Raw genomic sequence first — 11,130 nt, 5'->3', positions numbered from 1 at the left:
ACATTAGAGGACCAAGATTCCACGGGAGAAAATGGCAGCATCAAAAGCTGCAGCACAGAAAGCCACGTGAGGCGCATGGATCTGGTGCTAGAAAGTGAGGAGTGCTAGGGGCAGGACAGAAGGGAACAGGGTTTATTCTTATTTTTATTTTGGTGCTGGGGAAGCTTCGTAGGCAAGCGTCTGCCAGTGTCCCACAGCCTGGCCCTTGGGGTTTCTTTTCTTGGACTGATCAAAGGATGGCTGTGTGACTTGAGAGTTTGTTGAAATCCAAGTCGATTATATGACAAATAACTCAGACCTCAGCAAAGTGGTCACATGATGAGGGCAATCTGCACAAGGAGGCGTGTGGTGGTGATTTTTGAGGTGGCAAGAGAGGATGAGTGGAGCCACCAGAGTCTTTTTCCTGGAGGAGAATGAGGACTCGGGTCACGTGCAGCAGTCGGAGGGAGAGAGTGTGATCTTTAAAACACAAAATTGGAGAGTTGAGAGCAAAAAAGCAAAGCAAAGCAATGACCTTATGGGACTCCGACACTGGGGAGAACTGAACGAAGAGTGATGGCAACAAGTAGCCATTTAGCACCCAGGATCCATCCGACACGCAGTCCCAAAGCCCTTCCCTGGCAGCAGCCAGTGGCATCACGCCCACTGCGGAGAGGGAGGCATGCAGCACGGGACCACTCACTTCTCCACACCTGAGCCCAGGGAATGGGGCTTCCCAGAGCTAGTCTGGGTCCCCCCACGCCAGTTAGCATGACCAAGACCACCCCTACTAACAAGCTGACTGTCCAACCTCATCTACAGCTCTACTCGCTTCTAGACTGTATGAAGGTGACAATTAAAACTAGCCTCACCCTCAGCAAAATGTCATCTCTCTCCAATGATCAATAGCCCAAGTCCCTCCGGGGAGGAGGATGCGAAGAGAACTCAGGGTGGCTTCACAGATGTCCCTAGCGCAGGTCTGAGTTCCGCCACAGGGACTCATGAGGCAAAGCCACACTGAGGGGCATTCTGGGGGACAACTGGCCATGAGGGTCAGGCAAAGACTGTGCTTAAACTTCCTCAAACTGACCAGAGAGAAACAGCAACCAAACACAACCTAGGGACGTGGATCCACACGTCAGGAACAGTTCCAGGGCACTGGAGCTTCACAGGGCTGGGCTCAGGGACAGCGCAGGTCTTCTGATTTTAGTGACTGCATTGTGACCCCAAGAGAACGTCTTTGTTTGTCAGGACATAAAATAAAGCATTGTGACAGCAACTTATGCACAAATAGGTCAGGACAAGGCTGCTTTGTACAGCCCTTTCCGTGTCAGGTTGCTTAAACTAAACAGTAGTTTAAGTAGGAGGTAGCCTCGGCAGGAAAGTCATGAATTTCCAGGCTACTAGGAGCTTTGTAGTGAGACTCTGTCTCAAAAATCAAACAATTAATTAATTAGAAAACTAAAATATATGCAAAAACTGAATGGTTTCCTTCAAAATTACGTTGCAAAGCCAAACGAAAAAGTAAATGAACTATTTCTAGCTATGAAAGTATTTCTAAAACAGAATGAAATGGATAATACTGGATTAAAATCTGGGCCAGGAAAAAAATAAGAAAGAATATTATTGGGATAGTCTGAAATGTAATGGTTTGGGGAGGGGAGACTGAGAGAAGGAATACTCCCCCTAAAGAGACTGACTATGCTTCCTCTCTCTCTCTCTCTCTCTCTCTCTCTCTCTCTCTCTCTCTCTCTCTCTCTGTGTGTGTGTGTGTGTGTGTGTCTTTCTCTAAGACTAGATAGGACTTCTTGCAGAACAACCCTCAAGTTTCTTTCTCTCTTCTGTTCTCTCATCTAACCCAGGGTGGTTTCATATTCAGTCTGTGACCAATGGTGGCCTTGAACTTCTGATCCTCCTGTTGCCACCCCACCAAATGCTGGGCGACAGATGAGTACCACCGAGCCCCAGAGAGTGGGTAGTAGGAGACCTTGTTGTCAAAACTGAAAGCTTAGACACATACTGTTTCTGCAGAGGCAGAGGCCGCCACACCCTTCCGTTCAGTTACGCTAGGAGTTTCTGCTGAGTTCTGGTTTTAAAATTAATCTTAAAGCGCACACATATTCTCATCATGCAAAACTCAAATACTGTAGTCAAGGCTTAAATTATTTACACGGAGGCCGGGAGAGGTGCACAGCTCTCGCCCCGGCGTTGGATGATAGAGGCTCGAGGTCAAGGGTTCCAGACCAGCCTGAACTCCAGACTGTGACTCAAGAAAGAAATGTCTCTTTCCACAGAACCCAAATGGCAGCAATTGTGTGATCTAACGATACTCCTCAAGTCCTGCCAATGCCCTGGGCTGAGGAGGTCTGTTTTCTAGTTCCTTGACCAGGATGGCCAAGGTGTGGCCTTCCCTGGCTTTCCCGCCTGCACTCTGAAATGCACCCACTGCTATGGCGTGTCCCTCTGCAAACCCCAAAGTGAGGAGACCTGAGCCGGCCCCGGGGCTCTGCCCTTCCTCACCTGTCCCCGCCCTCCCGGAGCAGCGGTCACCTCCGAGACGCCGCCTCCCCTGCCCCCGCCCCGAAGGCTTTCCACCTGTGCCCTGCCCAGGGGCGCGCCGCACAGGGCCGGGCAGGGGCTGTTTTGGGATAGGCGCACAGGCTGTCACCTGGGGCCCCTACTCTTGCCGAACAGATTCCAAATTCGAAAGCGTCGCCTCGCTTTGAGGCAGGCGGGCGCCCGGCTGCCCTCGGGAGCTGTCTGCGTGCTGCCGCTCTGGGACAGACACCCCAGGCGGCGCGGAGCGGAGAGGCTGCGGCAGGCGGCTCTAGTCGGGGCTGCGTCGGAAGAGCTGGGACCGACGCAGGGCAGGGCCGCCCGGAGCCCAGCACCCAGGTCGCCCTCTGCCTTCCTTCCGGGCTCGCGGACGCGCGCAAACAATACACAGATGGAATGTTTTGCGTCCTAGTCAGAGGTGCTAGAGAGGTGTCTCAGGGAGCCCCGCTCTTCGGCTCCGGCCACAGGGGTCCGACGCCCTCCTCTGCGGAGCACCCGCGCCTGAGCACACGCATCTAACACAGCAAGCCCTTAAAGGACGTGCGCGCCTGTCAGTTTTTAGGTAACAGAGGGCTCCGTACAAATCGGCACTCTCGTCTTTATTTTTTTAAGGATGGGGGCTCGGGTCGGGGCAGCGGTCAGAAGAGCGGGGAACAGCGGTGGGACGCGTTCCTTCGGTCCCATTACGTCCGCAGCCGCCGCCAAACGGTGCCCGCCGGGTGCCCGCCGGGTGCCCGCCGCGCGGTGCTCCCGCGCTTCCCAGCGGAGAGGCGGGGGCCTCCGCGGCTCTGGGGAGCGGGATGGCGCGGTCCAGGCCGCATCCGCCAACTCCGTCGCGGTCCTCCCGCCGTCCCGGTCCTCACGCCGCCGCCGTCCTCCACGCCGGTCCTCCACGCCGCCCTGCACGGACTTCGGGCGTGCCGCCCGCCGGTGCGCGCCGCGGGCCCGTGGTTGCGGGCTGGGCCCTGCGCCCGGTGCGGGGCTCGGGCCTCCAGGCCGCAGCCCAGGCCTCCCCAGCCCCCGGCGCCCGGCACCGCGGTCCCCGCCTTCCCCGCTCCGAGCGCTGGACACGGGGACGTCTCCCCTGCAGCCCCGCCAGGCGGGCCAGAGTCCACCCGCGCCACCCCCGGCCTGCGCGGGAGGGAGGGAGGGAGGGAGGGAGAGCAAGCAGAGAAGAGGCCGGGCACGAGCGAGCGGACACGGCGCGGGGAGGTGACCCCGGATACTGTGTGAAGTTTCCCTGGTCACCAGCGAGGCCAGGACTTCGAATTCCACGGCTTCGCCACATTTTTCCTCAGTGAGAACTCGGAAGCCTTTAGGGAAAAAAGTAAGAATGCACACACTCACACACAGACACACACAGAGACACAGACACACACAGAGACACACAACACACAGAGACACAGACACACACAACACACACACAGAGACACAGACACAGTCACACCACACACGCTCACACCACTCACACATAGTCACACCACACACACACAGACATACACACCACTCACACACAACACACAGAGACACACATAGTCACACCACAGACACACACACACTCACACACACCACTCACACACAACACACACACAGAGACACACACAGTCACACCACAGACACACACACTCACACCACACACACACATACACACCACTGACACACAACACACACACACACACACACACACACACACACACACGGCCCTGGGACCGTCCTGGGTTCCGCAGCTCCCAGCGCCCCTCGGTGCCCCGAGAAGGGGTGGTCTGCTCTAGGGCGTATCAGAACCCTCCGCGGCTCGGGCCGCCGGGCCACCGGCGCTGGGGGAGGGGGGTCAGGAGACTCTCCCTGCTTGGAGAGTCCCACGGCCTCGGGCAGGCTGGGGCCGGAGGCTGGCCGCGAGCTGGCCTCCCCGGGCTCTGTCCCCAGCGGGAGGGGGGCGCTAAAATGTACAGGGGTTCCGTCTCGGTGGGCGCAGGTGTCTCCACCCGGGGTCCGCAGGCCGCGAGCCTGCCTCTGCCGAGGACCTTGACCTGGCACGGCCTTGGTCGCCACGCTTAGCTCCCCCTGACCTGCTTTTGAACCTGCTAATCCACCCCAACTCTTACCCCAGGTTCGCGCCACGCTAATTCCCGCCGGCCCACTCCCTCTCTGGAGGGCCCCGCCAGGGCGGCCACCGAAGCCAACGGCCCCAGCCGCGAACATCCCTCCTCTTGGCTCCCCTGCAGTTAATTCGTTCTTCAAAATAATAGCAGTACAAGTACGACAATCTTCTGCAACGAACCCGGCAGACTGAGGTCCAGGGAAGCAGGGGCCACCGTGCTGGCCGGCGGAGAGGGCCGAGAGGGCTAAGCCGGAACTGGTGGCCCGCCAGCGCCCGAAGCGAGAACCGCAGACACGGCGGCTGCAGGCCCGACTTCGAGGAGGGGCTTGAGGAGACAGGGCAAGAGCGCGAAGATCCTAGCGGTGGAGCCTGTCTGGAGGGACTCCTAATTCGCCCCCAGATAATTCTTCACATCTAGTCATCGTGGCGGCGTGTTTAGGCTGTGAAAATTAAAACTGGTTATCATTTTTTAAAAGCTGGCGAAATGAGTCCACGCCTGCGCCGAGGTGTGGGTCTGCGGGCTTCCGGGGGTTTTCAACTGCTGGACAGAGCTCAGGCAGGAGCTTCCTTTCCCGTCCTCACAGAGCGGCTGAGCAGAATCCCCAGCCTCGGTTCTGCACCACGTTTGCTGTCAGGGCGCAGCTGTCCGTCTCTAACAAACCTGGAGATTTGGGTCCGTTGGCTTCAAAGGTGACGGATAAAAGAAGGTGGCTGGAGCGCGCAGCTACGCCTGGAGAACTGGTAGGTCCTTAAACTGCGGCGTCTGTGTGGAGGGAACAGGGGGCTGTGCTCAGGCAACGCTGACGCCGGCCGCACTCCCCAGGACGCTCGCCAAGCGCCTGCAAAGGCTGCTACTGTTCTCCACCTCCCAGACTCCAGGCTTAGAACTGATCACTCAGCTCATACAAAATATCCCGCGCGCAGTCCCCAACGAGACAGGAGGTGGGGCCGGGGGAGCTCACAGCAGACCAGGATTCTCTAGAAATTCCCCCGCTGCAGGCCATGGAGCAGAGGCCTCAGGTTCTCCCTGAACAGGGCTTCTGGCTCCTCAGCGCCCGGGGACGCGGAGGATGGTGGTTGACGGCCTTGTGTGGACAGTGTTCCTGCACATGTCTGAACACAGCAGCCAGAGAGGAACTTTATCTGTTACTCCTCATACACGCTAGAAGCAAAATGTCTCCATCCCTCTGGAATCAACCACTTTTAAAATGGCGTTTTACTGGATTCTTCAACCAGTGGCAGTCCATAAATTCAAAGGCACGGAACACAAAGACCACTGTGCTGCCTCTGGGCATCTCCTCAAAGGCAGACAGAGCATCCTGGCAGTGTATTCGGGGCTCCCAGAAGAGCCTGGAGACCTGAGGGCCATCACTTCCTGCGGGAGGACAGCTCAGCTTGCACCTCCCTGCTTCTCCTCCCATCATTAGAAGGACAAGTGTCCCTCCCTCCCGCCGCACTCGTCCCTGAGCCTGAGAAAGGCTACCGGGTTGGTGGACAGCTCCAATCCTGCTTCCAGGTGAACCCTAGACTAGAACTACAAACAAGGAAAGATGGTCTGGGTTTTTGCCGAGTCCCCAAGTTGGATGCTAAGAACAGGGTTCTAGCCTGGGCCCCATCCTTGATGGCTCTTTGGTGAAGCAGAATCTTAAACCATACTGGAGCCATGATGGCCAGCTGAGCTCTTGTTCCTCTGGGACAGACACGGGGCAGCTGAGGTCCTGGATGAAACCTGTCCCCAGCCTCCTCCACTACCATAACCTCTGGAGGAAGAAGGAACTATGGTGTGAGTGATGCCTTGTGTGCTTCACTTCACAACGGAATAACACAAGTGTCTGCTTCTTTCCCCTAGAGCCAATGACTGCCAGACACGGGAGAGAGTGGTCTACACAAATTAATTCACTTGTGATAACAATTCCAGGAGTTGAATCTAATGTTCCCGTTAGCTAGACGGAGACACTGGTGTAGCAGCTAAGCAGCCACTGGTGACTAGTTGGTGACCTAAAAGATTAGCCAAGACCTACAGCCCTTTCTCCAGCACCAGCAACTCCATGGCCTCTCCTCATTAGACAGAAGGTCACTGCAGGCATAAGTACAGCCATCCATCACGTGACCAGCAACGCTTCCCTGAGCCTCCATCACATGACACCTTGGAAATTTCCCCTCCTGGCCGAGCCGCTGGCCAGACACCCAGAATCAATGAGCTCAAATGTTCTCACCTAGGACACGGAAGAAATTCAGATGCAGCGTAAACCCAGTGGATGTTGGTGTGGGGAGATGTAGAGTTCCGGTACACGCTCCACAGGAAGGAACCCTGAAACACACCGAGAGAAAGAAGCCAGCCACAGGCACGCAGAGCGGAAGATTCCGCTCACAGGGAACACCCCAAGCAGACAAATCCACCGTCATGGGAAGAATGGCAGCTCGTGGTTGAGAGGACAGGGGATCCTGAGGGGTGCATTTCCCCCTAGGTCTCTTGTAGCCCAGGCTGACTTCAAACTTGCAACGAAGCTTTGAACTCCTGATTCTCTCATCCACTTCCCCAGAGCTGGGCTCCCAGGCACCCCACCACACTTGGTTTCGGTGGCCTGGAAATTGAACCCTGGGCTTTCTGTTTGCTACACAAGCACTCTTCAGACAGCGTCCTTAAGTCCATGAAAATGCTCCTGTGCTTGTGGTGAGTGCTGTGCTTATCTGTGACACACTGAAATCTAACAGACTGTGCACTCTAAACAGGTGAGCTATGTGACAGGGAGTTATATGTCAGTGAAGGTGCCATTGTGGTCACACTCCACTACTGCTGCTCCTGACCCAGTCTGTGGCTCTCAGCTGGCGCTCACCAGGAGATGTGTGTGTATGTGCGTGTTTGTGTGTGTGTGTGTGTGTGAGAGAGAGAGAGAGAGAGAGAGAGAGAGAGAGAGAGAGGAACTTCTGGGCATCAGAAAGTTTATTCTGGGTGCTCAGCTGGGTTCCTACTGAAGAGCCCCTCCCCCCTCTTTAAACTTCTCTGACCCCTGTGTCAAAGCCAGAGCAAAACTGAAGGCTACCTGCTCTGCACCTGCCTGTTTTGCCCTGGAGACTGCTATCATCACTGCCCCTCCAATCTCCCTTGCAGCTCTAGAAAGTTGGCAGCTCCTTGCTGGCGCCCGGCATGCGGGCAGCAGGTATTGGCTCACTCTAGAACTCTGACAGCCTGGCTAAGTTTCCTTCATGAGCTGAAGGGACGGAGTGAAGTAGGGGACAACAGCCTGGGTACCCCAAGGCATAGCTTAGCAGGTCGGAGCCATCCATCCCTATGGGACCCAGAGTGTTGGGGGTTGGGATCCAGCAACAGGTGACTGGTGGTTACCTGCCCTGTGACCTGAGAGCACTTCAGCCAACTGAGGACCGTTGTGGACAGATAGAAGCAGAGGACGGGGAGCTGGTGGTGAGTCCAGAGGCGGCAATGTGGCTGGAATAGTCGGTATCCCCAGCTGGGATCTGTTGGCCCCACTCTGCTCAGCTTCCGCTCCAGCCTCAACAGTAACCTTTGGGATTCTGTGCCATTCCCATTGTCCTATAGCACAAGGGTCCAGCACCTTGCAGACCCCAGGTCAAAGACACCTTGTTACCATCTCATGTTGCTTCAAATGTGTCAGTAGGGGCTAGAGGGGATGGCTCAGTGCTTAAGAGCACTTCCTGCTCCTATAGAGGACCTGGTTCCAACACTCACATGGTGGTTTACAACCATCCTTAACTCTAGTGACCCTAGCTCCAGCGTGAATCCAGCTCCTTCTCCTGACATCTGCAGGCGCCAGGGCACACATGTGGTGTACAGGTAAATGCACGCAAAGCACTCACACATAAAATGAAAGCTTTTAAAGAAAGGAGTGTGTCAGTGTACATGCTAAACACTGGCGTGTTTAACATGGTTTTAAAATGTTTGTGAGCTTGTGGGGTCACAATCCAGGGGGAGGCACCAGAATGGGAGGTGCCTCCCTACCACCGCAGGGACCTGCCAGAGAACTCGCTGCCAGAGCAGACTCGCTCCTCCCCCTTCTCTGTCGTCACTGTTACTCTGCTCAGACACCGTCCTCTCCCTGCAGGGACAGCAGCAGGGTTGCGGGACCCTGGGGTTTCCTGTAGCATGCTAGGAGAGAGGTCTGGCTCCCGGGTGGCTGGTGGAGGGGTAGAACCTTTCTGTGGGGTCTGCTTGCTCTCTGAGCCAGGACTGGGTCCACAGGCAGTTTTCCCTAGTCGCCCTGAACCCCAAGCTCCCTTCAGCAACAGGAGAACGCACAGTGGGGACAAATCAAAGCACTGGATTCTCTGGGGACAACACAACAGTGCTACTCAGGACCTCCCCAGGAGTATCTGGGAGAACCCTCAAACCAGGAAAGAGGCTGGCAGTGAGAGAGCAAGCTGCACACACTGCTGGAGGATGGAGGGGAGGAGTGCCCACCTTCATCCCACCCTCAGCAAGAGGGAAGCAACAAGCAAAATCTAGGCTGAGCTGGGTCCAGGTCCGCTGTCCCCGACAGCTGTCAGCACCCCCTTCTGCCCTTCGCTACCATCTTTGTGTTGTGATTTCAGCCCGCTCGCTGTTGCTGCTGCCACTCGGAGAGTGCCTGCCTAGCCTACAAGAAGCTGTGACGCTGATCCCCAGCCCTGCCTAGCGTACAAGAAGCTGTGACGTTGAGCCCCAGCCCTGCCTGCATAAGCCCAGTGTGATGACACCTATAATTCCAGCGCCCTCGAGGTGGAGGCAGAGGATCTGAGTTTGAGGCCAGGCTGTGCTGCTTGAGATCCTGAAGAGGAAGGGAGAGAGGGAGAAGGATGAAGCAGGAGGAGGAGAAGGAGTAGAGATTCTCTAGGGTTGTGGCCAGGCTGAGAAACAGTGAGGAAGAGGTGGACACTGGTGGCCAGGAGCGCGCAGTAGGAATAAACCCAGGCCTCCTGGCTCCCTAACTTACATGAGAAAAACCTTCAATCTCCCAAATTGGCACCAGACTCACCGTGCTGCGGCCCACGTGAGCAAAGGAGATTGTCAGCGCAAGGTCAGCAAGGTCTCGCCCCCCCCCCCTCTACAGGAGCCTCCCTTCCTGGGACACATTCAGGCGGTCAGAGTAGTCTGTGGCCCATCACCCACCACAGACCACGGCACTCACTGGCCACGTGACCGGCAGCGCGCTAGCACCCAGACTTCTTCTGGAGGACAACACTATGGAGTGCAGTCTCCCAGGGTGGAGAGCTGTTCTGGGGCAGACCACTGGCACCAAAGAACCAATCACCCAGTGCCGAGTGCTCTCAGGTCACCAGGGGCCCCCTGCAGTCCAAACTGCAGACCATAGTTTCAAAGCACTCCCCAAAGCCACCAGCCTCCCCAGGAAGGCATGGCCCAGCTGAGGGGACTGAATCCAGAAGAGGCTCCTGGACTAAGACCCAACCTTCTCCATCAGTGAAATGAAGATGTAAAGTCACAAAAAGAGGCTGGGCAGTGATGGCATGGAACACTCCTTTAGTCCCAGCACTCAGGAGGCAGGCAGATCTCTGAGTTCAAGGCCAGCCTGGTCTACAGAGTGAGTTCCAAGACAGCCAAGGCTACACAGAGAAACCCTGTCTCAAAAAACCAAACCAACCAACCAACCAACCAAACAAAACCATGAAAAGAAACAGTTCTTAGTAAGGATCCAGAAGGTATCACTCCACTTTATTGGTGCCCTCCCTCCCTCTCTTCCTGTCCCCCCCTTCTCTCACTCACCCTGTGAACTTCAGGCACCTACAGTTAGTCCCGACTGCTCCCCCAGGAACGCCATTCCTCCTCTGAGGTCACTGGCTCAAAGCATTCTGCTATATGTCTCCTTCCTCCTTCCACCCTTCATGTCTTTTTCCTTCCTTTCTTTCCCAGTATGGGCGAGCAGGCAAGTCTCTCTTTACCCCTTTCCTTTCCCTTTCCAACGCTACAAGCATCAGTGAGAGTCACCAGTCGCTGCTCGTGCAAATCTGTGTGCCTCCTTTTTGTCTAAGGACACCTGGGATTGGACAACACACACAATCGTTTTCACACTCAGAGAACACAGGCCAAGGCACTGACTGACTCCCCACGCTCGCACACCTATTCACCCTCAGAGGGGCCCTGGGGGAGACTCAACGCTGCCGGAGAGACAAAGACCCTACAAGCTTAACCCTCAATCAGATTTGGAGCCTCCTGGAGTACCTTGGCGTGGACTCACGCGAAGGCCCTAGTGCCTGGCTTATCCCAGATCTGCAGGCGGAGGAAGGTGAGAGTGGTGGGGCTCCCTAGCCCTTAGAGAAGCCGTGGACCCTCGTTACACACACCTTCCCTCTCAACCTTTCCCCGAGCCTCTTTAAGGCTAAGCTAAATGAAATGAGACTGTCCCGGAGCTGGACTCTGAGGAAGGCCCTGCTCACGTTCTCCTAGTCCGAGGAAGGCACTGAGGGCTCAGCCTCCGTCTTTAGGTGTCGGTCCCGGGGGTACTAGCCTCAGGGCTGCGGAG

General features: G+C 56.2%; 1 long non-coding RNA gene across 1 annotated transcript; it reads right to left on the bottom strand.

Annotated features, from left to right (window-relative positions):
• Positions 1-4,651: 4,651 nt before the first annotated feature.
• On the bottom strand, positions 4,652-10,303 carry LOC132654177 (uncharacterized). The gene is made up of 3 exons (XR_009591808.1): positions 6,853-10,303; positions 5,298-5,399; positions 4,652-5,076 (listed from the first exon to the last, which is right to left on the bottom strand). It is a non-coding gene; the product is annotated as an uncharacterized LOC132654177 (long non-coding RNA).
• Positions 10,304-11,130: the final 827 nt, after the last annotated feature.

Source organism: Meriones unguiculatus, chromosome 5, assembly GCF_030254825.1.
Source record: "Meriones unguiculatus strain TT.TT164.6M chromosome 5, Bangor_MerUng_6.1, whole genome shotgun sequence".
Taxonomy (NCBI): Eukaryota; Metazoa; Chordata; class Mammalia; order Rodentia; family Muridae; genus Meriones; species Meriones unguiculatus.
Note: the sequence above shows the minus strand (reverse complement) of the source record. Positions and strands in the feature narration are given on the sequence as shown.